Raw genomic sequence first — 27,514 nt, forward strand, 5'->3', positions numbered from 1 at the left:
TCCTGTATTAGACAGACAACTTGTTATTGAAAGTGCTGATAGTACAAATTATTTTTTTTTATTCTAGAGCTGGATGAATCTGAAAGAGTTCTGATTGCTCTAAAATATTTTGCTTACAAAATATGGGTATGATACATTTTTTTAAAAAAGCTACAGATGAAGCAATGATTTTGATGATGATTTATGCCATGTTACTAGTTTTAAATTAAAGACACAAGTGTTAATCATACATTTTAATTAAAAATTGGTGCTAGCCCTGGCACACAGGATATTACCCTTTGATTTCTTGGATGGCTTTCTTAGAAATGCAGTGCTGTTTGTACAATGACCATGATTACAGTTAGGCAAAAAAAAAAAAAAAAAGAACCAAACAAAACCTCTCTGCTCAGAACATGCATTTTTATATGATTTCTTAAACCATATCCTCTCTCCTTCAAACACCACTCCAACCGGTATTTTTAGTTCAGGGTAGCACAGAGAGAGTTTTGATGCCTTAAAAATCTCACTGAAGACTTCTGCCATTACTGACCCAATCTGAAAGCTATGCTGATTTTTCAGTGCTCTCTGGAAGCACATCCCTGCTAAGAGGAGTATTTAATTATACTTCAGAGTATTCTGCTACTGTGCCCTACAGTTAGCCAGAATTCAAGATCATATGAAGCTGCTTTGATTATACAGAAGCTGAGATAAACATATTCTTTATGCAATGCTATTTAAAAACACCTTTTATACAGTGCTGTTTCCAGAACAACAGGAAGACAAGTTCCAAGCGAGCCTGGGTTTGAGAAGCTCAATCTCTGCCTCCTTTAAGTGCTCTGTTTGCAGCTCTTCACACTGACCCTCTGTATTCTCATTGCAAGGAGCCACTGCTGGGACCACTGGAGTGGCAATGACACTGACCTCCTGTAGGTATGGTACAGCATTAGGCAATCCCTCTCCACACCTTTCTCTCTTCCACACCTACGCATCACCAGCACTTGTCAGACTAAAAGGTAAACTGAGCTGTGGCATAGATCCAGCTTAAGAACAATAAACCTAACAATAAAGAAGGGATTTGAATGGGGGAAGCGGTCCCATTTGTCAGCTGGTTACACAAACACTTGTTCTGGTGTGAAGGCAGAGGTTGGTGGGAGGAATGAGTGAATGTCTAAAGATGGGAATGCACAGTGCTTGGGCTGGCATGGCCATGTAAATATATTCAAACTGCATCCTAACTTTTTAATAAGGAAAATACTTCTTAATCCATCAGTGTTAGCTCTGACTTGCCATGAGGTCAACTATTTTGGGTGGCCCCCATTGTGTGAGCTGCTGGTCCTGCCAAACAAAAATGCTTGGTTGGACTTTGTCTAGATCCTGAGTACTTGCTGTTTAAAGGAGCCTTCTCTTGTCTTAGGATTTAAGCTTTGCATTCTGACAACCATTTTTGCTTTTCCATATAGAAACACCTTTAATGCACACTGTGCTGTAGAAGCTGTTAGCTCTTTTGCAAGAAATATAATAATCATGGAAGTATGCATTTTCTAGTAAACTCTAGAACCAAGTGCAGTGATTTGTGGCACGAGAGTCTGGATTCCAAAACCTGGTATTTCTGTGGGATTCCTTTTTTGGTTTTCTTCACCTGGAAACTGTGTGGAAGAGACAGATTGTTGCAGGGCTACATCCAATGAGAAAAGAAAGGTTTGTGTAATTGAGTGAAAACTGAATTCAAGAAACTGCTGTGGTCAAGATTCCATTGATTCTATGTTTCTATAACTAGGCTAAGCAATGTCGGTAGCCCTTATATATGAGCTTTCTCCAAGCATATTCTGGCATGCCAGTAGGTTCTACCTGTCTTGCTAAAATCAATCACTTTTACCAGCAATTACTGTGTTGAATCACTGTGAACTTTAATTTTCAACTCACTTTCAAAGTCAGAACTTAGAAGGAATTGCCTTCATTCAGCTAAGCTTGACTTACGAAATCATATATGACAGCCTGCATGCTCCCTGTAAAGAGCTCAGAGGCTGATATTTGATACTCATAAAATGAGAGAGCTTATTTACTGTGTTCACCGAAGCTCATTTGCATCAAATATTTAAATTTGAATAGCACCGTTTTTTGAAAGAAAGAAATAATAACTAAGATCTGAAATGTGAAATTGTTTTAACTAAGGTTTTAACTGACTCCCTAAGGTATTGATGTGCACTTTATATTAATATCCAGTCTGGAGATCTTTTAACTGAATGTATTAGCAAACATATATCTGGTTTCCACATTACAACATTTGCATATAAATGTGACATAAAAGCATATAAACCTATTGTTAGACATACCGGAAAGATTACTTTGAATTAAGTGACTGAATTAAAAATCTAGAGGTTTTTAGAATACAGTAACTTCTTGAGTTTTCCAAACTTCCACAGTTAAATATAACTGGACTTTGATATAGTGTATTCTGTCACATTTCTAAAAAGAAACGGCCACAGCCTGGTATTTTCACTAATTGTTACAGTGATTGACAAGGGTGTTGGCCAACCAAATATCTCCCAAAGCTGCAGCCACCTCACTGGCCAGGACCTGGAGGGCTGTGGGGTTCAAGCCAATGAAAGCATCCAGACCGGGTCTTTCAAATGCCCTATATAAGGGAGGGCTGGGGAAGGAAAAGCTCTCTGAGCCATACAGACTTTGGGATGAGTGGTTTGTGTTTCCTCTGCCTCTCCACCCACATGTGACCTGACAACTCAGCCTTTTCCTCAGTAAGTTTGCTTTCATAATATGGATATAAAATCTGGGAGATAAGGATGGAGTTCCTCTCTGGGTTCACTATGAAGTTTGCCAGAGGAAAGGGTAGTAGGAGGTGCTGATTTTCCTCTGTGTTCCAGGCCTGTTGGTATTTTGCTAACACTGGCATACTCCTGGGTGTTCTCATTTTATTCTGTGGAGTTTTGTTTCATGATTTTCCTTCTGCTCTGTTCCTTTAAAAAAAATATATTACTCTTTCTGCCCAGCCTTTCAGATGATCTTATTAGCTCTCTCACTTAAAACATGAAAAGAATTTGATGAAATAAACCCAACATACTATAACATAACATAACTTTTTAACAGTAGAAATTGATTGTCATCACTAGCCATTCATATCACAGTCTTAGGTTTTTCCCTGCTGATCTCCTTTAGCAACTTCTTAGAATTGCTTTGATTTTGTAATTTGTGATGCTGGGAGTTTTAAATGTAATACAAGGTTACATTTGATCGACTCAGTATTAAATATCAGGGCCCTGCTGTGAAGCCTACAGAAATCCATAGGAAAAAACTTTCATTGCAATATAATATGTGCATTCTTTACTGCATTGAACATTCATGGAGTTGCTGCATATGAGCTATGCATTTTCTTGTGTCCTGATTATTTCAGAAAGTTTGCTCAGATTTTTGCTACCCCTTTTCAATGACAATTAGCACACAGCTCTGCAGATTCCTGGATTCAGGGTTTTGGAAAAAATCTTCAGCTGCCTTCCCCTAGACAGAAGTGGGAAGCTGGGAGGGATTAATCTGCTGAGAAATACAAGAGATATTCCAGCTGATTAAAAAGCTGCTTAAGAGACTTATAGGTCTTACTAACTTGAAGAATCTTATATATATATATGTGTGTGTGTGTGATGTAATGGACAGAATGTTGTGGACTGTTCTCCAAGGGACAGGGTATCTACACAGACAGCCTGCCTTTGAAAGAAAATCTTTCTTCATGAACATGAAAATCTTTCTTCATGAACCTGAAACAAATACTTCTATATGCAAGTAACGTCAATCTGCTAGGGCAAGTGCTTGTAATGAAGTCACATTACAACAGTTCTGTCCAAAAGAAGGCAAAAGAAAATCAAAAGTCAGTAAAGGTGAAAAACAGTAAGAAGCTGGTAGAGAACTGGGGATAAAAAAAGTATCTTTGGCAACAAAGTTACTGATTTAGTGCCAATGTTCTTTTTGACTATGGGTTAGAGAGAGAAACAACATTTGCAGCTATCTCCCTTCCAGGCACCAGATTGCTAAGAGAGGCAACAAAGCTTGCAAATGCTTTGGTAAAGTTCCAGTCTGGTGAATGGATCAGGAAAATGTGTAATAGCTTCACTGAACACTGAAATTGGAGCTGAAGTAATAGCATTTTTTCTTTTTTTTTTAAGATAAAAAAGTTAATTCAAGGAAATACATGGTTTGTGTTATATGTGAATGCCAGTTTTGGACTTCGCAAAAAAAAAGTATACTGTTCAAATTTATAAAAAGTTTTAAAATATTTCTTCTCATAATCTTGATAAAATTAGCTGTGAAATTCTATTGTGAGATAAGAAAATTACATACTGCCATTAAATGTTCAAAATTATTTGATTCAGCTTTTTCTTCTAATAAAATGTAACATTTTGATAAGACTATGAAATTAAGCACTAAGAGGCATCTAAAATCCTCTCCTCCTCTCTGGAAAAAAACCCATGTTGGCGGAAAGAAGCCAAATTTCTTTAACTACATGATTCCAAATAAATGACATTTTTGGGGTTTTTGTTACTTGGTAAAGTACCACTGATAGAAAAACTCCAGTTCTTACACCCTCTCATAACATCCTAGATGTTACATGTGACTTCACAATAAATTACAACCCTTTTAATGTAATTGAAAACCATTTGTCTTCTTCCATAACTTTCTAAGGTCTCTTTACAATAATTCTATAGAGAATGGGACTGGAGGATTAGAAAAGGATATGGAGTGTATATAACAACTTTTTACCTTCTCTTCCTAAAGAGGTAGTAACACAAGTGAAAAACTGCATAACTGGAGGCACTGCAAAGGAAAAATAGTAGGGAAGCTTGGGAACATAACTTGTAGACCAGATTCATTTTAGAAACTGTAATAATGCTTCTTGCTTTAAAAAGTAAGTTTGCAAATTGCCTAAGATCTGTATGACTTCGGAAAAAACAGAAAAGAAGTCGTATATCTTTACTTTTTAAAAACATAAGATGAATACTAGAGAAATTAATTCATCCCTTGCAACTGATATTTCTCTTTTCAGTAAGTTAACTCCTGTCTTTGTACGTTTTTCCACATTAGTTCTCACCACACACAGAGAGGTCACATTCTTTCCTGAAATTTTTCACAAAACCACCAAAGTACAGTATCTACTATACTTATTCTCTGGTACTATGTGTATTAGAGTGTTTATTTGAGGAAGAATAAGCAGAGAGATGTGTGGGTGATAGCTTTGTTATTGTAGAAAGACTAAGCTTGAGAAATAAGCAGTAGTCACTATGGCAATGAACTTAAATCACCATGTACCAATGTAAGGTTTTAAAATTCAGTTTTTCTGTTTTTCCCCATTTTTTATCAGATGTAACATACAAACAATGAAGGAACAAGTGACTGTTGATTTACAGTCCAATTGTTCTAACTACATCAAGCTCCATGCACAGATCCTGGGGTGCTGGAAAATGAAGAAAAACTGAAACAGAAGGGCAAGAGAAAAAAATGAGAGGAAGGAATGAGAGAATAAATTCATAATACTTTATCAGCCTTTCCTGACAATACTACTTTTATCTTTGTATAAGCTTTAAATTAAATTTTTTCAGCAGATACTTAACAACTGACTTCACTTTGCAGAAATTAAATGCACTTTTCTACTCATGGCTTAGTTTCAGGCATATGACTGAGTGTCATAACTCATCTACTGAAAGCTGGGACAGTCTGTTTGGGCTCTTCATAGGACTACTGGTAAGCCTTCAGCTATTTAATAAAGTATTCAGTTGGATGAAAGCAGCTGACAGGATGTATACAAAACATGCATGTTCTGTCTTTAAACCTGAGCTATAGTGATAATGAATTTGTAGTGGGACAAGAGTATCAATCAGTCGTCAGAAAAATAAAGGTGATTGTGATTTTATGTATCTCCATATATGCATATGTATGAATGTGTGGATTTAGGCAGAGATCAGATAGAGATATAGACAGATACACACACACACAATGTTATAGGAGAATTTTTCTTGTTTTCTTTTACATTGATAACTATGAATGCATAACCATGCATAACCCTGTAAAGCAATGCTGTATACAGATGCTCTCTGATTGATTACACTGCCACTGTAAAAATTTCCCAAGATTGATTTTTGAACCATAACAATTCCTTATCACTTATTCTTTTAGGAAACTAAATGCACTTCAGATCCAAAGCTAGCTTACTGCATGTCATTTAAATTTGACCATACCTATTGCTAGCATTTATATTTGTTAAACACTGAAAAAAACTGCAGTATAAGATTGCTAAAAATGCAGCTTCCCAAGCTGTTGTGCTTTCCTTTTGGCTCTTTTGGGGACATACAATACTAGAAGAGACTACCTGAGATGCCATTCAAGCCCTCTGCCACAGCAGAGTTGTTCTTTGTTGTACATGTGAGCCCTCCTGTTGATTTTGTAGGAACAAATTTCTGTGGCTGCTACAAATTGAACAGTTTAGTCAAAAGCGCTAGAGGTAATCAAAAGTAGCTGGGAGATAACAAATTCCTTTTGTATTACTAACAATTTAATTTCTGTATGTCAGCTGAAAAGAAAGCCCCTAGATTAAGCATTATGAACATTGTGGCTCATTCCAACAGGTGACATAAATCCTCAATTTTACTATACTAGAAGCTCTTCCTTAATTTTTTTAATGGAGAGAGAGAACCAGACTATGCTGAATATGTATACGTGTGTGGAATGAAATGTAACAGACTGAAGAAAATATGGACTTTTCAGTCCATTCCTGAAATTTTGATGCTGACAAATGGTGATTTGTCTTTGTTCCAAATGCAACTCTTACAAAATTTTGCAAGATCAAGCTCTAATAAAATATAACATAGCAATTAGTAACCACATTGACAGTGAGCTGCTGGAAGGCATTTAGATGCCACAGTAATGCTATAATCAGCACTCAAAAAGAACAGCTATAAAGAATGTATAATTTAGTTAAATTGAGGAAAGTGCATATTTTTATGGTATTACTTTCTGCTTAGACTTAAGTGATTATTTATAGAATCACGACTGTCAGTTACTAAAATAAATAAATGTAACCTGTCCTTCATCTCCTTTGTTTCCCTGGCTACTGTGTGTGCAGTGCGTCAGTAAGGACAGTAATATCTGCATGTCCAACCTACTGCCTTCTTCCCTCTTATCTCCTTTATTTGTGGACCCACAGGTGATATTTTCCTTTTTTTTCCACTGAACTACTGTTCTCATTACACTGACAAGATGCCATTAGGTAACAGGGAAGCTGGTTGCTGAGCGTGGTGAAAATGATTTGTCACAAGCCCATTGGCCCCATTTAGGGAAAATTTATTTCTCTGCTCATCAGTGCAGAATTCAAGTGGCCAATATTTAGAGACTAAATTTTTAAATTTGAAAATAAATTATTGATCTGATGATGACCACCAGGAACTTTTCTGAATCAAAACCCACCAAATGAATATTTGCATCAGTTATGAGAGAATGACACAGTGTAAAAAAAAAAAAATCTAAGTAAAATAGCCATTGCTTTTCTTTTAAGGTTACAATTCCTGTTCCTTGTTATGTACCATAATGACTTTGATGGTTTCCTCACAAATCTTTTGTTACCTAAAGGTACCCACACATCCACAAAGCCCTTTGAACTGAAAGCAGCAAGAGGTTCGTTGCAGGCTGAGTAACATGAATCCTTTATTGATGATGGTTTCGGGGCAAATAGTTCATAGACTGATATGGGAAGTAGCAAACTGATGGGTTGTCAGGGTTTAAAGAGAAGTTGAGATTTTGATCTAAAAATTCCTACTTTTTCTGTTTTACTTAATGAAACTAAATTTAATGTAAATTCCTATTGGTTAGAGTACTCAAATGGTAAATCCAAAGTCTTAAATTTTTAGATTCATGAATGTATTAACTAACATTCAGATAGTAAAGGTTAGGAAATAATGCTCTTAGTAATATAATGTAAAAAAAACCCCAGACCATCCCCCACTACTTCCACAGCGATTTTTTTCCTACTTTATGACTTTTCTGAAAGCTTGAATAACTCAGAGGAAAGAGCAAAGCAGAATTTATGGAGATAATGTCACTGTCTTACCTGTCTCCTCATAAATAGATTGCATTCATCTTACCTTCCCTCTCCTTGATTACATTTCATATTTGAAATTATTATTATCCTAAATTATTTCCTGTTTGAAATACAGATTTTTCAGTCCAGTCTGGCTTGCATCTCACTGAGATGCCTAATTGACTTTATACTGGAAGAAATTACTTGAAAAACTTGTGTTTTCTAAACCCAGACTGATTCATACATAAGGAAACATCTAGACAAGATCATTTTTCACCATGCAACACAAGGTATGAAAGTGGTACAAGGTCTGAAGACCACAGAAATTAAATACCTCAGCACCTAAAAACCTCCTGTTAATCCTGCAGGAAAAGGCCTTCAGCATATCAGGATCTGTATCTAAGCACTCAATATTTCAGAAGAAAAAGTAAGGATTTTAGGTGCTCAAAGACTGCATTTTGCCTGATCACCCCAAGCAGGACTGAAACTGATGCAGCTGAAGAGCCCACTGCACAACAATCCAAGGAAGAGGCTTCCCTTCCAATGAAAATAAGATTTGGTCCAGGGCTAAAATATTTTTCAAACATTTAGTTAATTTACCTCCTTTTACTCTTCATCCTATTGCTGAAAACCAACCACTTTCTACTCAAACCAAATGCTTCAATAAATCTCAGTGCTACTCACTGTCTTTGCTGTTCAGAGTAATTGGTTATAACAGCACAGCAAAATTAAAATATGCAGCACACGCAGCCCTGCCTGTCACACCCCTAGGCTAACATCAGAGCGGGCTAAGGTGCAACATTAATCAGCCCAGAAGTGCAGTTAAGGAAATTTATCCCTCCAAGACAACTTTTTTCTTGTTTCTGCATGTAGAGAGGGATAAAAAGAGCCCCAAGGAGAATGAGTCTGGAACAACACATGTTTGCCTGGCTAAGTCAGTGTGCCTCAGAAGAGGAGCCGGCAGCCTTGACACAGATGCATAAGATTCTTGTGTTCCCTTGCAAAGTGTCAGTAGCTCCGAACTCAGTCTTGTGCAAGACCAAAAAAAGTTCTCAGTGATAACTGCCAGGAAAACTCCAGGTTATCTCTAACTCCTAATGGGAGGGGGACCTAAATATTTTATTAAACAGTATGTGTTTGTGGAGTCATATGAAGCTCCTGATACCTTGCTTTAAAAAAAAAAAAAAAGAAGGTTTTGTTCTCTAAGCATGTTTGACTTCCCATCAATAAGCATTTTTGCTCACTTGGTTTCTTATTAGCGTTTCTACCATTCTAGTGGAAAAAAATGTCATAAGGTTGTTTTCTTATGCTAAGTTAATATACTGGTTTTGTAGACTGGGGGGGATGCTTTCTCAGCAGGGAAATAACTATTCTGAAAACAATGGATTTTTCTTAATGACATATAAATCTTCATAAGATACCCAGAGCTTCAAGCCAAACCATCCACAGCATGAGTTTGACTCTCTTTCACCAGTGATTGTATTGATAACAATGCATTAGAAATTATCCTTCTTCTACTAATAGGCAGGTGTATAATGTACAATTAGATCTATCCCAAAGCTAGCAGAGCCAGTGTGCTGCAATAAGCCCTCACAATGCCCATCTATGTGCGGGTGGACACAGCATTTCTAGGGAGAAAGGCTGTGTGGTGCTCTGTTACCTGTTCCAGCAGCTGTGGAGTGTGGCAGGGCTCAGGGCTGTGCCATCACTTGCACCTTTCTGACTCCATCAGCTGTGCTGCACACCAGCTGATAAAACAAGTCAGAAATTATTATTCTAGGCAACGTGGAGCAAAGAGGGACTTCCAATTATTTCGCCTCAGTTTTTGTAAGTGCAAATAAATGATGGAAGTCTGTAATACAGCACTTAGCATTTTCCTGTCTAAGAGCTACTTCTGATTTCAGTCCTGCCTCAGTCATTTAGCTTTAGGATGCTTCAATGCCATTACTGAAATGAGATAGGTTATATTAGGCAAAAAGATTGCAGCAGTTTTCAGGAAAAAGCATGCTAAAATTCCATTAGCTTGCCAGAATTGAACTTCCCTGTTGAACTCTAACTCTTCAAAGCTTCCTCTTGATGTGCTTTTATAAATGCAAGACTCTGGCTATGGTGTTTTAAATAATACTCATTTAGAGCTTTAGATTTAGTTTATAAGTATTTTATTGGGAATATTTCCATTTATCAGTCATATATGTTATTGCTTAATATGATTATTTAATGTGGCATTTAAGAAATGCTACTGACTACAACTTCCATAAATTTCCTAAATCCAGCTGTTTTCATTGCTGCAAAACTTCTGTTATTTTTTTACCTCTGAGTTTGACTGCTGTAGCTGCTGGAATTAATGAACAGAAGCAGGAATATTTTAAATCCTAAATTATGACCATGCATTATTGTGAAAACATTTTTCTCTGTGAGATAAGTATTGCAACGATATTTGTTTTATCAGATCGGGAAAGGTCAGGGAATAGCTTTGGAGACTGCACTTTGCAAAAAGAAATTACTTAATGGTAAAAATAATTTAATAACTATTCTTACTTTGTTTCTACTTTCACCTTCTTAAATAATTCTAGTAGATTAAAATAATGTATTTTTTCTTTGAAAAAAAACCCTAAAATAGTCTTTAATTATTCTAAAATTTTACTTCAATTTCCTTATTCTACAAACTTCTGCCTTCTTCACTCAACTCCTTTTTCAAAGAAAGCTCAGGGGACTGTAACTCTATTAAAAACATAGCATATGCAAATCTCCTCTTATTTTAGACTGTATTTTGAGTAAGACTTTTCTACAAGTAGGTAATTATTTTCTTAAAAGAGTCTAAAATCAATATTTTGATATTGATATGTCTCAAATGTACTGATTATTTTATAAAGAAAAAAAAAAGAGAGTAAAATAAATTGATTTTCAGGGCCCTAAGTTGCACAAAGAAATCTTATTTCATGTAAAAAATATGTCCCTGAGTACTTCGATTAACAATGCCCAGATAGGAATTGAAGCAGACCATTAATTTAGTTTAGTTTTATGTTATTTTCATCATGTCAAATTGATAAAAAATACAAATAAATTCCATATTATTTTTCAATATTTTATGGTTGTAAAGTCCACACTTACTCTGATGTAACCAGCACATAGAACAATATAAAAGCATTCAAGATTTTTAATCTCTGAGAGCAAGCTCTTGCTTTTAAAAAAGTTTAGCCTCATAGTTTGTGGAAGTCTGGTGTTCATGATTAACATGAATAAGTATCTAGTTAGTTTTGCAAAATGATTTTAACACAGGATGGTGTACACTTCTAAGTGGTAGAAAACAGAAAAGCTTTTAATATTATGTGTAATATATATCTGTACAAAACTGTCAACTGGACTGTACTGATTGCTGATTTTATTTCTATGAGGGTTTTTAAGTACCTTTCATCCCTAAAAGTTGTTGGTGTTCTGATGTGTGGCTACAGAAAATGAGAATTTTTTTGACTATGGAATCATATGCCTTATGCTGCAGTAATTTAATCAAAGGGAATTCACCTTTACCAGGTCTGAGAAAATTTGTCTGAAGTCGTCTGGAATAGTCCAGCAAGGATATATGGCCAAAGTACCATAGAAATAGTAATCTCCCCACAGAGGAGAACTTTCTGAGCTACAGTTGTCTCATTTCTTTCTGCTCTTTAGTCTACAACAGAGATTAAGATAGCTCCATCTGATTGTTGCCTATTGAAACTGGTATCTGTCATCATGTGCCCCTAGAAATCCCCTCTGTGTTTCTTATAATTATGATATAAAGTGCAGTACAGAAACAATGCATATACAACAGAGCAACAAATCATAGTGTTATCGATAGAAAATGTGCAATAAGAACCTTCTGAGGGTACAAAATACCCTATAGACACAGCTAGCAGCAATCAACATAATTTGTCACACAGAAAAGTTCCTCTTTACCCTTCCTGCCTTTTTTCATGTTGTGGATTTTTTCCAAGTTGTGCGTTAGTGTAACATTTGGAAGCATTTCTTCTCTTTGTATTACTTTAAATGACTGACAGGTATTGATAGATCCTGGCTGGGGAGAGTTTATTTAGGTTGGGAGGAGGATTGTTTGTTTGTTTTCTTGGTTTGGGTTTTTTTTTTTTTTTTTTTTTTATATATCTTGGTAATTTTACAGCAAGGATGCCTCTAGAGAGCTGATCATGTGTCCATGGGATTGTGGTCATATAAATCACAAGTGTCAAGCCATGCAATGCTTTTTCTCTAAACAAAGCAGAAATGTTGCATGTAGAGTATTTTCTCCAAACATATCTCTGGGGAGACTCTCCCAGGCTTTGAGCTCTTACATCTCAGCATTACTGAATCCTGTCAAGGAGATCCACTGTGAATGCTAATCTTTCAAGTCCTTACAATATGTCATGCTAGTCCTTACAGCATCTGCAGTGCAGCAGTCATCTTCAGCAATTAAAAAATACCCTTGTCTCTGACTTGTGAGTTCCTCGAGCCTAGAAATTAAGAAGCCTTACTCCTTTCTATTCGAAGATAGTCAACAGGCTTCAAATCCTGCTTAATTAATAGGTATCACTTTAAATGAGGTATATCATCTAAATAAGAAAAAATATTCTGAAAAGTTATGCAGCTTATGTCTGTCTGAGAAGGGGAACGTTTCTCTCCACTAGTCCTTGAGAATGTTTTTCAAGTTTGATGACTGTGGTGTCAAAGTTGCACAGAGATCTCTACGGGGCGCCGCTGATGATGAGACACACAGCTCACTGCTGTTTGTAAAGCACTGCTGGCTGGGCTGTGCTTCTGAGAGCCTTGTGTGGACACTGCAGGAAAAACTGATGAACACAGACCCAGTCAATGATCTAAGGACCTAACTTTTGAGGAAGAACAGCTTTTGTCTACCTTTACTTTCAGAAAGGAATGCTGCTGGCCTAACAACATACTGGTATTTCAGCATGCACCTATTGGAAACGTATAATGAGTTTCCTTGTTTTGTGCTTCTTTGCAGGAACAAATGTCATTTTGAACTCAGAAACTGAATGACAGTTCAATCATTTAATGATTGCAGTAATATGAGCATACCTCAGTCTGAAGTGTTATAATGATAAAGGCAGTTTGTGTTAAATTTTATGACACACTGCAAACTTTCCTTTGTTGATTATGAAAAAGAACAATTAAATAATATGTAGAACAATTTTATTTGTGTAACAAATTGCCCATTTTGTCTTTCTAGCATAGCTTTATGGTGATGATAATTTCTATTCAGATACTAATTGGATCACGTGTGAGTGTGGAGGTTTTTTTGTCCAAGCTCTGTGTAAATAATTTTTTGTTATAAAGACTCCTGCAGCACTGCTAGGAGGGTTCACTGATACTGTGAGAAATGGGATAAGACAAAGCACATGTTTTTTCATGCAGAAACCTCAAAACTAGGAACATATATTTTAAGGTTTGGCTTCTCTGATTATTGAATAATGGGAAACAATGGTTTCTGCAGAAGTTCCAATATGTCTACATTTTTTGAAAATTCAGTTTTAGCTCATTATTTAATTATCTGGAAAAAAAATTGATTCATACAGTTCTGGTATTAATTTTATATTATGAAGAAATAAAATTTTGGATGAGTTTTCTCTCAATTTAGGCCATAATGAAACACACCTTTCTGTAGCAGTTCATATTATTATTACTATTGGACACAACCTCATATAGCTTCAAAATCTTTTACCTGACTACATTTATTGCAAGCAATTAAAACTGATTATTTATAAAATATATTTAAGGGAAAAAACAAATGCTGCCTTTAAGTATTTCCAAGCCTACAGAAACAAAAAAGGACAATGGATGACTGCATATACAAAATAGTTGCTAAAATACAATGAAACATTTCTCTAAAAAGGTTTTACCTTAGGTGAAGTATATGCAGTGTTTCTTATGTAAAAAAAGAACCCCATCATGCTACATCCTGACATCCATGGTGCTCCAGTCACCCGTCTATTCCCAGTATCTCTGATAGCATCCTACTAGCTAACCTGAATTTTGTATTTTAACCAATGATAGGACCAGCTGAATAATACAATCTCTGCCACTCTAGTGGAGGCAATAGCCTCCCTCAAGGAGCATGCAGATGAGGAGGACCAGTCTTCGTCTTTTTGCAGGTATTTTCATTTAACTACCACATTTCTCCTCTTGATGATAGTTAAAGGTAAGGGGAGGTAGGAAGTATGCCATGATTTTGAGGGGAACACTGAGAGAAGAAACTTCAAGACTGTCCTTACTCCTGCCTGTGTGAGCTCCACAATGGAGATAAGGCAGACAGAATATCAGAAAAGACAAAAGTCCTCTGTGCTTCTCTCTGGGACACTGCTGGAGCAGCCAGCAGTATTTCCCATTTGGGTAACTCAGCACATTTTTGTGTAATGAAAGGAGGAGGCAGGTCTACTGCAGTGGCTACCTAGGTCAACCCCATTTTTAAAGAAACCTGAAAATCTGAAAATTCAACCTAATTAAAGCATTCTGGGAGTGGATGCTGAGCCAACATTTCCTGTTACGTTATGATTAGGATCCAATTTAGTTTATGGCTTATAATATGATACTGTATGCTATATCAGAAACTGATACTACAGTCTATATAATATATTATTGGATATAATACTTCCCATAAATTTCAGGCTTCACCTAAGTGTTTGAAGTATGACTCCATATCTATGTGTAATTTAGCAATTTGTTATGTCCAGTCTTCTACTGATATGAAATATCAGTGTCATAAATTCTTAGAATAACACATATATTTATGTTTTCGAGGCTTTATTTACTCATTTGTTTCATTAGAAAACCAGTATTCTCTTTCATAAGGCCAAAGATCAGTCCTTTTCTCAAGGGCTCTCCACAAGTCATTCTACTCAGGAATAATTTCTCCGGTATCTAAAATGTCATTCATTTCTTCTTATCTCTGAATTGACCATGAGTAAATGACTACAGACTGTCTGTGCACTGTGCAGTGTTAAATGTGTTATCAAAACATTTTTCATCTTGAGCAACGTGATTCTCTCAGGACACAGCTCCATCAGCAAGGTCTGTTTATAGCCTTGAGTGCTCGAAATTTCACAGTGAGAGGCAAAGGGCAAGGCTCAGGCATATGTTGTGGCAACTGCACAGAAACCATCAGGTTAAGCTGTTTCCAGGAGTGAGAGGAAGAATAGGGGATATGTCAAAATTGTACCAACAGCAATGGATGATTATTTCAGAATTAGCTCAGAATTCACACGACCCTGCTTTCTCTTGCACTAATGGAAAACTAGGGTGTGAAAACACATAACTGGTGAGGCTTAACTTCTTGAATGCAAGCTGACATACAAGACTGAATTCTAAGTTTCTCTTGGTGAGTATTGTAGGAACCAAGATATTACTCCCTTTTCGTAGTCAGAAGTGAGGTGCAGAGCTCTGTCTTTCTTAAATGTCTCTAACCTTCCACTTTCCATATTGCTTTAGGCCATTGTTTACATCTCTCTTTGCAAATACACAGCTAAACCAGTGTGAAGTGGAAACCTTAGGGGACAAGCATCTACAACTGTTTCAGGTTAGACTTTACAGGCAAGTCACTTTACCTGTTTCAAACACCCTTGTGTACCTCCTCCCTTCTACCACTTTGCAACCACCTCCTCTCTCCCTATGAAATAATTTTTAATAGCAAAATAAAGAAAAACACACAAATTTGATTTTTAAGGACTTGTCCAAAGTCCTTAAAACTTTGAAACAAATGAAACTTTCTGAATTTAAAGCCTCTATTATATAAAGTAAGTTAGGACTTAAGGGATTACAATAGCATTTTCTCAGGTCGTGCAAATGAGGTATTTATCCCATTTTCACTGTAGTTATACAAGAGAAAATGCAACACACCTGCAAAACTCAAAGAAAAAATATCTCTGAATTTGGATTAGTTTTAAATGTTATAACAAAACTGAAATAATTTTATCTGCTCTTTCACAGTACCTTCTAGTGAAATTAAACCTTTTGACAGTTTGAGAAATACATAAGTAGCATGTTTATTCCAGTGAGCTCTAGTCAAGGGAGAATTTGCATTTTTTAAACAGAATTTACAGCTCAGAGCTGGATTTTTCTATAATTGTTGCACCTTTATGAATTCATGTAAATTGAAGCTTGCTTAGGTCCACTGTAGTACCTTCAGTTAGATTTGGCCCTTCTCAGCCCCCCCACCTAGGCAGAGGAAAAAGGGCTGAAATTGCCAGTAAGATGTTAACTGTCTCAGCAGCTTTCAAAATTCACCCCTATTAACTTTCCATATCAGTCAGGTTGCACCATACATCTCAGCTTTGCCCCTGTTGCTGCTCTTAAGTGTCCTCTACAAAACTGTGTGATTTTTACCCATTCGCACTATAGGCTTTCCATACTGCAACTGAAAGATGAGCTATTAAAAAATCTGATAGAAACCACCACTCTTACAGAAAAAAGCTCCCAAAGAAACCTAAAACCTAGAGCAATCAAAAAAAGATAGTAGTGGGGACAAATTAAATGCAAATGTGAAGTGCAGTTTTGATGGCATGAGTTAAAGGAGAGTTGCAAATTGCTTTGCCATTTGCTGAGGAATGAATGTTCTTCTTGGAAAAGGTAGGCACAAGGCCATTTTCATGTTTTTAACATTAATGGCAATCTCTGGTACATGTAGTGAATGGGAACTATCTATTGGTTCTTTTAACTTCCAATACTGAAAGAATGAGACAATATGAAGAAGGAATTTCAGTTTCAATTTCTGTCATGCTGGATGGACTCTGACAAGGACAGACAGCCGGGCTGGCACTACCAGCCTTCCTGCTAAGTGAGCAGGAACAAGTCTGAATGCTTCTTGACGCTGGACAGAAGGCAAGGTTGACCTGCATGCATGCATGAGGTTTGTATTTTATGCCTGGGAAGCCAAATTAATCTATACTGCAGTGATTTTATTAAAAAAAAAAAAAAAACTCAAACAAAAAACCCACAGACATACCACAGGCAGACTGCACTCACAAGCACAAACAAGAAAGGGAATTCCAGAAGAGAGAGACCAACCTGGGCAGCCAGAGACATTGGTCCAGGCCTCCCAGACAGGCTGATGGAGGCCAGAGTTCTCAACCTATTGTCTCAAGAGGCCACTGCTGGGGTAAGTCCTGATTATGGCCCTGTTATACTGGCTATGGGACCAGCTGGCAGAAAGCTGACAGGTGAACAGTGCCCTCCACTACAGGAACAAGGGCTTGGGGTGAGCTCATTTTCCCCCTCAAGTGACAGGAGAGGGACTGTCCCCCTCCTTACAGAGCCATCACTCTCCCCACGTTGCCAAAGGAGCAACGTGGCAAATGGCTCCCAAACCTCCAACCTCACCTTGTTTACAGGGAGGTCCCCCAGGTCTGAGCAAGAAGGAGAAACAACAGGCCCCTCCACGGGGATTGAACCCTATGCCCAGAGCATCTCTCTTCTTTTGCCCTTCCCAACTTTTTCTCATCCACCCTTCTTCCCTCACTCTCTTCCCGCAGTCTTCCCAGTCATTCTTCCTTCTTTTTACTTCTCCACAGCCTGTGCCTTCCCTCCCTTGCTTCCTGTACTTCCTTCCTTGGCAGTGGCTCTTGCTGCTGGGGCAAGAGATACAGCACAGGTTAGCAGTCTTGTAACTTGGCTGAGACTGTAAACATAGGTTTTAGGGCATGAAAGGGGAAGCCCTGTCAACAGGAACAGGCACCTCTGTGCAGAACTTTGCTGTCAGGTTGTTTTGCCATGTAATTCTTTTCCCCACTCAAGGATTGTAAGTTGTTTTTTTTTCTTTTTCATGGCTCAGTTGAAATATAGATTTAGTTATCATATAAACTATATGTCTTATTCCAACAACCTTTCCTGTTTAAAAAATTGTTTAAAAATGTAAAAAATCATGTCCCAAGGACTGTGTGACTGTCACTGAATTTTCTTTTTGTAACCTGCTCCGAACCTGCATTCATGACTCTCCATTGACTTGTGTGGCAGCTTTTCATGTAGAGCAAAAATAATTCCTAAAGCAAAGAGGGTTTTCAAGTATTTCCTGCTAAAATAGTAAATTTTTGCTTCTACTTCAGAATATTGTTGCACAACATTGTTTCCTCACTTACTATTGTATGGAAAGACTCATTCCACTCTCTAGCTCATTCTTATCTCAGCTTTTCCCACCTAATCTCTAACTCATTCTCACTTGTACCTTTCTCTGGTCCTCTTGTACTGAGTTAGTCTGCTTTCCCTATGGAACCCCTGAGGATAAAATGAGTCTTTTGAAGACCCTTTCAATTTTTTTTTTCAGAACACTTACAATTTCCCAGTAAATTCTCACTCTCCTTGGCTGCCACAGTAGCCATTTGGGGAACTCAGCTACATCTCAGGTGTTAGTCTACTTTGTTTTTTGTTTTTTTTTTTTTTTTTTTGAGCTAGTTTACTGCTTCCCAAATCAGATTTCTTTCTTGCTGAGTGCTACTGTATATGTAATCTGAAGTAGTTCAGTGCTTTTCCACAAAGTCAAAGCTAGTTTTCTTTAGTCTTCCCCTCCTCAAGTCTACTGCTGTTTAGCAACTCTGTCGTTTTCCACCTAAATCCCACTGTTACTACTTCTAAAGTACTTGTACCCACCTAACTGAAATGCCCATAGGAGGGTAAACCTATTTTTGCTTCTGAAATCTTCTGGGATACCTCAGCATTTCCAAATAGAACATTCTGTTGTCCCTCAGATGAACTTTGATGCATCCAATCTGAGACTTCATAACCTCTCCCATGAATTAGCTTCTGTTTTACTAACCAAAACTATTTTTTCTTCTTTATGAGTCATATTATCACTTCTAACCAAATCCTACACTGTTTCTTCAGGTATTTGTGGATGCTTAGCACACTCCTAAATTTCACTATCTTCTTGAGGTATCTCAGCATTTCCTACCTGTGTCCTCTTAAAATATCTGGGTGTCCTCTACCCTCAAGAACCTCCAGTGTTCCCTCTGAGATACCTGTTTTTCTCCTAAAAAGTGATCTGTTACCTTGATGTACCTCAGTGTTTCCTGCCAAAAATCTCCACCACCCAGCTCATTTTGTGCTGGGTTGTGTCGTGTCCCATCCAGGCACAGCTTCTTCTGCAGGAAACTTGTGACAAATCTCACTCAAAGCCTCTATCACCACTACTTGCTTTCCCACCTAAATTATTCCCTGTTTCCCATAGAACAACCCCGGCTCTCCCCAGAAACAGTGCAGCCCATCCCACCCACCTGAAGAATCTCAGTGCTCCCAAGGTATCTGAGTGCTCTGTGCCTCTGAGGTGACTCAGCATTTTGTCCTACAATCCAGCACATTTTGCCCAAATACCTCCTTTGTCCCCCTTGGAAAACTCACACAAAAGGGTCATGTGGACTTACTGAATTTTGAACGGTAGAATATTAAGCAATTCTGCCTGTGGCACTGCAAAATGAATGCCTGTCGAGGTACCTACATACACCCTGCCCTGTTGTACCTCAGAGGCACGTTGGAGCATCTGTATCAAATACAGCCAAGAGTCTACAGTGGCCAGAATGATTAACTCTAAAACTTGACTGTATCCTCCGTAAAAAAAGCCTCAGGATGGTTGTTCCAAATTGCCAGCTTACCCATTTAGGGGTCATGGCTGACCTGAAGTCAATTACACATGGAGAACTGTTACAAATTCTGAGAAGTGCTGGAGGAAAATGTTCCACTAAAGAAACTTTATCCATAAATTACTCTGCAGGAAAATAGGCCTGTAGATTTGCAAGAACCCTGAACAAAAAAACCCCCATCTTCTATTATGAAATAGCAAACTGCTTGTTATGATCTGATTATTATGACTGTTAGAGATATGGCTTTGCCAGAATTAAGGTGCAAATTACTCCGTATGTCAAAGTCAACAGTAAAAGTGAAGTAGAGACATAGAAAGAAATAGAAAAGAGAGAGAGGTGTAGATAAAGAGAGTAAGAGAGTCATCATCCTTGTGGATCCAGTGATGTCCTGTCAGTCCTCTTCTTCTGGTACTCTTGGTGGGGTGGGAGGTCCCTCAAACAAACCATAGAGTTCAATGGATTAATATAGGCTCAGGTATATGTGGGAACCCTGCAGAGGGAATTTTATGCTGTCTTTTGCAACAGACTCTGGATCACGTGCAGTTCTCTTCTGGAAGGCCTCAGAAATGAGTCTGAGGAGAACTTGGGGGATGTTTGGAGGGACAGAATGTAAGAGAATACTGGAGAGGGTAGTCTCACACCTGAGGAGTTGCAGCTGTACCAATCACCAAAGATTGGGAACAGCCCTGCCCTTAACAGGCCACAGTGGTGTCCAATGAGAAGACGAGCGCTACAAAAGAGTGGGGTAGCTGGTGGTGAAGAGAGTTGGAGTTTGTTGGCTGAGCTGTGAAGAGAGATGGAGTCAGTGCTGTGAGAAGTTGTATGTGAGAAATCACCGAGAAGGCATGGGAGCTTTGCAATAAGATGACAACAGTGTTTGATAGTTTATGACCCTGAGGGGAACTTGGGGGGCGTTTAATAGTTTATGACCCTTTGTAAGACGTGAAAGCTGCCTCTTATGTGGCTGTTCTCTGTAGGTGCCACCCTCCACAGGCAGGGGAATTTTACAGCTGAGCCAGCTGAGTTTGTTGTGTAAAGGAGGATTGTCCCCAGGGTCTGCTCCTTATCTGGCCTGTAGCCTCCAGTGATGGGTGCTCACCCCCTCTGTCTTATGCAGACCAGAGATTTCGCCACCACACACCCAAAACCTCTCCTCTTATTTTGGGGCGAAGAGCATGCAAACCTAGTCTCAGCAAATGTGAGTTTCTGGGCTATGGCCAGCCCCAGCTGGACTCAGCCAGAGATGATTTTCAGCACAGCTGCAAGGTTTGGCTTTCCTTGTGAGGACACTCTTCTCCCCCAGCTTTATTTATTCCTCCTTAGACCTGGGATAATTGGACAATGTCTTTATCTCAGGTTCCTATATCAGGAAACATATTCTGAGGGAGGGAGGTGGCTTTGGTGGTCACAGAAGGGCAGTTCTTTCTTTGCACAGTTTCCTGCAGTGGGCAAAGCCCTTCCATGATTTTAACAATGTTTGAACATTTCAGTCTCTCACACTCCTGAAAGACAAAAAGAGAGGTATGGGGTTAAGCAAGTGCCTCTGATGCATATCAACACTTCATATGGCAAATAGATCAAAAAATCTTATTTATGGAGGTCAAGAAGCTGATTGCATTCTTTGAGGGCTCAGAATGTAAAATATTAGAAGTAGATATTAATATTCTTGGTCTAACCCATTTTCTGTGGCATGGCATTAAGGAATATTTAACTTACACAGACAGAAAGAAAAAAGTTGAGTTTTCTTACTGTAACAGAAAAGACTGGTACAGATGTCAGTGAGTATAACATTTTACTAATCTCTTTCTGTGGAAATTCCTAGTATTTATGTTTAGCCTAAGTATGAGTTTTCTGTTAAAAACGAGATGAACCTTTAGGATTGGTAAAACCTCCTACTCCAGTGTAGAACATTTAGAAGGATTTGGACCTCCTGTTCATATAAGTGGTCGGGAGACAACTGAATCTCCAGTCCACCACTGACTGAAAACTCCATGATGAGCTGTGAGCAGACTAAGAATTGCTTGCTAACTTCTGTATACTTGGCCTTTTATTTTCAGCTGAATGGCAGTGAATATGTGACTGAAGTATATCTTTTGATTTGATGGACACTGAGAGGATTTCTCAGCCAGCTTTTGTATCTCTCAAGCAGAAAGTAAAGTATTAGAAAAATCTGAAGAGTGTATTAATAGATAAATGAATCTTCAAGAGGTGAATAGCTGGTAAAAATTTGTCTAGGATATATTTAAACTAAATGGAGACCACAAAATTAAGCACTTTATCTGCAAAAATATTTTAATGAGAACAAATAACTGTAATTGGTGGACATGTCTTCTGAACATGCTTCAGATAGGACTCTACCATCTGGAATTACCAGCAATTTGATGAAATGCCAAATTTCTCGTTTTGAATTTGCTGATATTACTGTAATCTATTTGATATATTCTTTATTTTGGATTCATGACTAACATCACAATGTGCTTTTTGCAGAACAAAAACTGCCTAACAAAACCACCTAGCTATTTCTATTTTTGGTATTCCTATCTTATAATTATGAAGCATCTAGAAATATCAAGCAGGGAAGTCACTGCATTATCTAAACAAACTCTTTTGCAACATGGTATTTTGTTAATATTGTTAATGATCCTGGCCATACCAGGAATACCAGCTCTGCGAATTATGGTTTACTAAATACATAATTCAAATATACAAAGACAAATCACAGAGTAATTTTACTATGCTGTGTAATAGATGACAAAGAAGGAGTTGAGTGGAAATTACATGAATGTAAAAATGAAGTAGTAAAGCAAAGAAAAGCATGATTTTGGTTTAGGAATTGTCTTTCCAAGCACCTTTGTGTTTGATTTTCTTGTTTATGTATAAGGTGCTAGGAGTAAAGTAAAAATATATAATGTGTATGACATATAGAAATAGATTTTATTTAGATAAAAAAAGAGATAAGCACTCAAATAGTCCAGTTGCAAATTTTCTGCTTTTTCTTCTCAGTTCAAATTTACTCAGTCTTGTGAGTAGCTTTGATTTTAAAAAATTGTCACTACTATGGCTATGTGGACCACTAACAACTATTCTACTACTAGATCATTACCTCCCTAAATACTTAAATATTTCTCCATTCTGCTGATGTATATTATTTTTTCCCAAATAATTTTTTAGGTAGCTTAGTTTGTCCACAAACTGGAGTTTCATGTGTCATTGTTAAATACATCATAATGTCATAGTATAAATTGCCTTCTCTTTTTGCCTTTGCCAGTAGCAAGACTTTCCCCTTGTTACCATGGGCACTGTCTTGTTCTGCTGTTTGATGTTCTAGCATCCCAAGTCCAATGGTTTTCTCTATGGAAGTAATTGCCCTTTCATGCTTTCCTTTATCTCAATCATTTTAGGCAGAAGATATAAGGAAGCAAGTGAGGAGATGGCTTCATTTATAAACCTCACATTCTGAATTTTCTCTTCCTTTTCAAATGCAACTGAATTTCCTTCCTCTACTCTGACACTGAGCAAAGAGGATGGTTGCCTAAGAAGGCTAAAGATCAGGGACACACAGCTGCCTTTCCTTTGTGTATGTTCACATATTTGGTGTATTCAGGTTTGAGGGAATAAGGAGCTAAATCATTTGCAATAAAGAGGCAGACCCAGATGATGGGAAAACAATTGAGCACTGTAGAATGTATTTCCTTTATTGATATCATATTTATGACTATATGCCATGCATATAATATGGTATATTTTTAATCTATACATATGATATATAAGTGATATTAATATCAATTGAGCTATCCAGTAGGCAAATTCAGTCTTCTCTACTACCAGAAACAGCCATGATTGTTGAAAGTTCTACAGCATCACTTTCTGGCTGAAGAAAGTTTTTCCCTCTGGTGCAATTCAATCTTATTATTTACCAAGGAGTTAATCACAGGGTTTGAAATCATACGTCCCGTCTCTCTAATGTTTTGCTGATATTTTCTTCCTTTCTTCCTCTACTCCAACTTCTTTTTCTTATAACAGTCTGGTTTGGGATCACCTTTTTCCTCACTTCTTTTTCTTTTTGCCCCCAAAGAAAACAAGGCAAAGTGGTCTAGTTCCTAACATATGTCAAAGGATGATCTTGGATAGGAGCAGTACACATTGGTTGGCAGTGAACACATTGCTTTGGAGTGGGAGGGACTGAATGTCCAGTGAAGTTTTGCTTCCTTTTCCACGCTCTCACAGAATTATGTTTCTGATGGAAGTATGCTGGCTCATACAGAAGGTTTTATCTGTAAAATAAGGTAATGTTAGTACTGACATCCATGTGGAAGACAGTTTTAAAACCTCTACATTCTCAACAGCAGCTTGATAGAAAACAGAATCTGAAATAAAAATTGATGGCCTAACCTTCCAGCTGTAGACTCATTGCATAGTGAATGAGGATAAATCTGTTCAGTTGCAACTTTTGCAGCACATGACCTTTTTTCTTAGCTTAATCAATAAAGCAACCAATACTCCAGTTTTCTCTGAATTAATTTTTTAAATGGAAAGTTAATTTTCTATGGCATATCTCCAAAATTCAGAAAGCTTACCTCAGATACTGACTGACAAGTGGAATTTTGAGTTAGTTTTTATTATTATTGCTTAGATTAAATTATTATTAAAGAACATACAATAATTCCTGAAATAAACTTAAATTCAATCTGAATGTACAGGATGATGTTGTAGCACACTTTTTTTTTATGGTGAGAATCATCCACTAATTATCATCATAAAAAATGCAACAGGGAATGCAAATGCTATATTCCTTTTTTCAATAAAAATATTTGTTTTAAGTGCCATACTGTCATTGAAATTAGCTTTTTGACTGGAAAAAGTAAACCATTTCTTAAAAGGATTAATTTAATTTCTTAAAAAGATTTTTTATTGTTGGATTTTATATCGTTGGGTATTTTTTCCTGTAGGTCTCTCAGGAAAATTTTGCACATAAAAAAGAGTAAATACAGCATGCAGCCACATGAATTACATATGTCTCTTAGGCAATGTCAGGACAATTGTGTACATATTAATAAGCTAATTGAGAAGTCTCTAAGTGTGTACAACACCTCAGAGCATCCCTTCTGCATGTCACTTAGTGAACCCAGGCAATTCACTAAGAGAGTTCCTGAGCACTAGCCAATGCTTCATGAGTCCTGCATGTTAGGATGTCCAAGGAGGATCAGGAACTACTGCTCTGAGAGAACACAAAACCATCTCTGTTTAGACAAAAGATGCATTTAGGTGAATATCCTGTCTGTAGCAAAAGATGACAGTGCTCATCTGAAGAAAAGTGTAATTAACAAAGCTAGTAGTGTAGGTGCTCCTAGTCTGGAGCAATCTGTGGGCCAGGAATTTTCTGCAGACAGCAGTGTTATCTTTATAATTATTTAAACCTTTGGGTATCCTAAACATTCTGCAGGGAGAAGTTCCATAGCTCACTCTTCTATGTTGTGTGATGGACCATCTTTCTCTTCTTTTCATTTTGACCTGCCACTTGAAGGTTTTAGTGTTTTAAGCCTCTTATCATTGCTAAGTGTTGTTCTTATTCATATTCCTCCTAAGTCTCTGTGACAGTACATCTGGATTGTCTTTTTGCAGACTGGAGAAGGCTGTCTGTTTAGTACAGAATCTTCCCTACATATCTTCCAGTTCTGCTGTATCTGTTCTGACATAAGGAATTGCATATGGTATTCAAGATACAGAAGCATAGTCAATTTATTCTGCAGCACAATATTTTTTGTTATGTTCTCAATTTATTTTTTTCTCTTTTTCTTTCTCCTTCTGTCTTTGTCTTTCTCTTTTTCCTTTTTTATTTGAATTAGTACAGAGCACTCAGCTACTGGTTTCATAAACCTATTATAATCATAAGGTGTTTTTCAAGATTTGTACTAAACACCTAAGGATCTATTTTAGTATCTGTAAAGCTAGAACTGTTTTGTCTCATATGTTTGATTTTTATAAATTTTGTTTCTGATATTTTCCTGCCTTCTATCACCCAAGCACTCAATCTTTCAGTGTTCATCTACAATTATTCAGTCACCCATATGTTTCCTACTGTTATTTGTGTAAAGGTTAGCACATTTTGCCACCTCATTGCTTTCCGGATCTCTTGTGGCAATAGATAAAACAAAGTTTTCATATAAAGTTTGTCCATGTCCATATATGTCCATCCTCATTTGAGCAAAGAAGTATTACAGGCAGATTAAGCATGTTAGCTCTTCTACATATTCAAAATTCATTAAAAAAAATTAATCTGCAAATAGACCAGAGATCTGAATTCAGAAGCTCCCATAGAGTTTATGGACTCATGGTTCAGGATGAAAATAATAACAATAACAATATGGGTTACCTTTCACTTGCTAAATAAGTTGGGACTGGATACTGGCACTGCTGATCCCATTTGCACAGTACCTCTCCTGTTGCCTGGTCAAAACTGAGGTAATTTCTGTAACAAATGGCCACTCAGTGGACAGGAAGAAAGGTTTTGATATTTTCATAAGGTCTGTTTTACTTTCTTTCTGAGGCACTGTAGTAGCATTGCTTTTCATCTTATTGTACAGCTCATCAAACAATAAGAAATATTTTTCCATTTTGCGATGTGGAGAGTAGACTTTTTTCTAGTCCTTCTGGACCAACCATGATTCACATGATTGTCTGAGATTGCAGCAGCCTGAACATAACGAGCACCATCTCTTCCACAGTTGTGTTCATTGGTTCTCAGAGCCTATCAACAACAACAAATTACTACAAAAGAGAAGGATTAAGTGAAAGGGAAGGGAAGGAAAGGAAACATGGCATAAGAGAAGACCTGGGACAGATGGAGGGGCAGCACAAAACGCTACTTCCCTGAATGGGAAACTGGGATGTAGGAGGACAATCAGAGGCAAAGAATTTAGGAAAGCCCTGTGCAATATATATTCATTTTAGTTTATCTTTCCACTTTAGATAATTTCAGCACTTTGGGTACAACTTATGTATGTGATGTGAAATGTTCTTGCTTTTTCTGATGACTACTTTCAGAATAATCACTGAGTAAGTGATCTCAACTGTGTTTGTGCCTTATTGGTGATGTTATGAGAAGATTTCATCTACAAGATTTTCTGGCTCACAGGCACTGTAATATCTCCCAAGAATAAGATGACATTTCATCAGACAGTTTTTCAGAATAACCGTTTTCTACAGAAACAGTTTTACTTTTTAGGTTTGGAAGTGACTTGCACATCTCACGAGGGACAGTGTGGTGCACATCTTACCTGTCAGTGAGGAATCAGTAACGAGACTGAAGCACCAAGGCAATGTGCTTTCAGTAGCCATTTTTGCTAGGCAGGCATGCTTGCATTTCCTGACATATTTTTTGTTTCAGGTGTTGGAAACTTTTTTGTTTATTTGACTTTTTTTAAGAGTACAGAGAATTATAATTAAGCCAAAAGCTTAATTGATTCCCTGTGGTTCAATCTGAAGGCAATGGAAAAATTAAACCAGTGTATTTTGTGGAAGGAACTCCCTGAGTACCAAATGAAATATGAAGGGCAAATGAGCATGCATAAATTTTTTGAGGACATAATGATTTCCCAAAAGCCATTTAATGAGTCTAGACATGCAACTTTCTCACCTTCTGATCTCCTATATCTTCTTCTTACCCTATGCTAGTGCTTTCTTCAAACTCCAAAGAAGTGTCTGCTTATGGTTTTCCACACAAACCAGTTTTTGTTTCAAAGGGACTTTTTAGAATTTTTCGTACTTCTTCTGATATCCTGTTTCTTAACACTTATCTTTTGGAAAAAATAAATCCAATACAAACCAATTAATTCTTCCTCATGAGTACGAGGAG

General features: G+C 37.3%; 1 long non-coding RNA gene across 1 annotated transcript; it reads left to right on the forward strand.

Annotated features, from left to right (window-relative positions):
• The first annotated feature begins 2,656 nt into the window (after positions 1-2,656).
• Positions 2,657-9,018, forward strand: LOC131557202 (uncharacterized). Its single transcript, XR_009274706.1, has 5 exons — positions 2,657-2,735; positions 5,646-5,724; positions 7,606-7,650; positions 8,190-8,343; positions 8,422-9,018. It is a non-coding gene; the product is annotated as an uncharacterized LOC131557202 (long non-coding RNA).
• Positions 9,019-27,514: the final 18,496 nt, after the last annotated feature.

Source organism: Ammospiza caudacuta, chromosome 4 (genome assembly GCF_027887145.1).
Source record: "Ammospiza caudacuta isolate bAmmCau1 chromosome 4, bAmmCau1.pri, whole genome shotgun sequence".
In the NCBI taxonomy this organism is placed as follows: Eukaryota; Metazoa; Chordata; class Aves; order Passeriformes; family Passerellidae; genus Ammospiza; species Ammospiza caudacuta.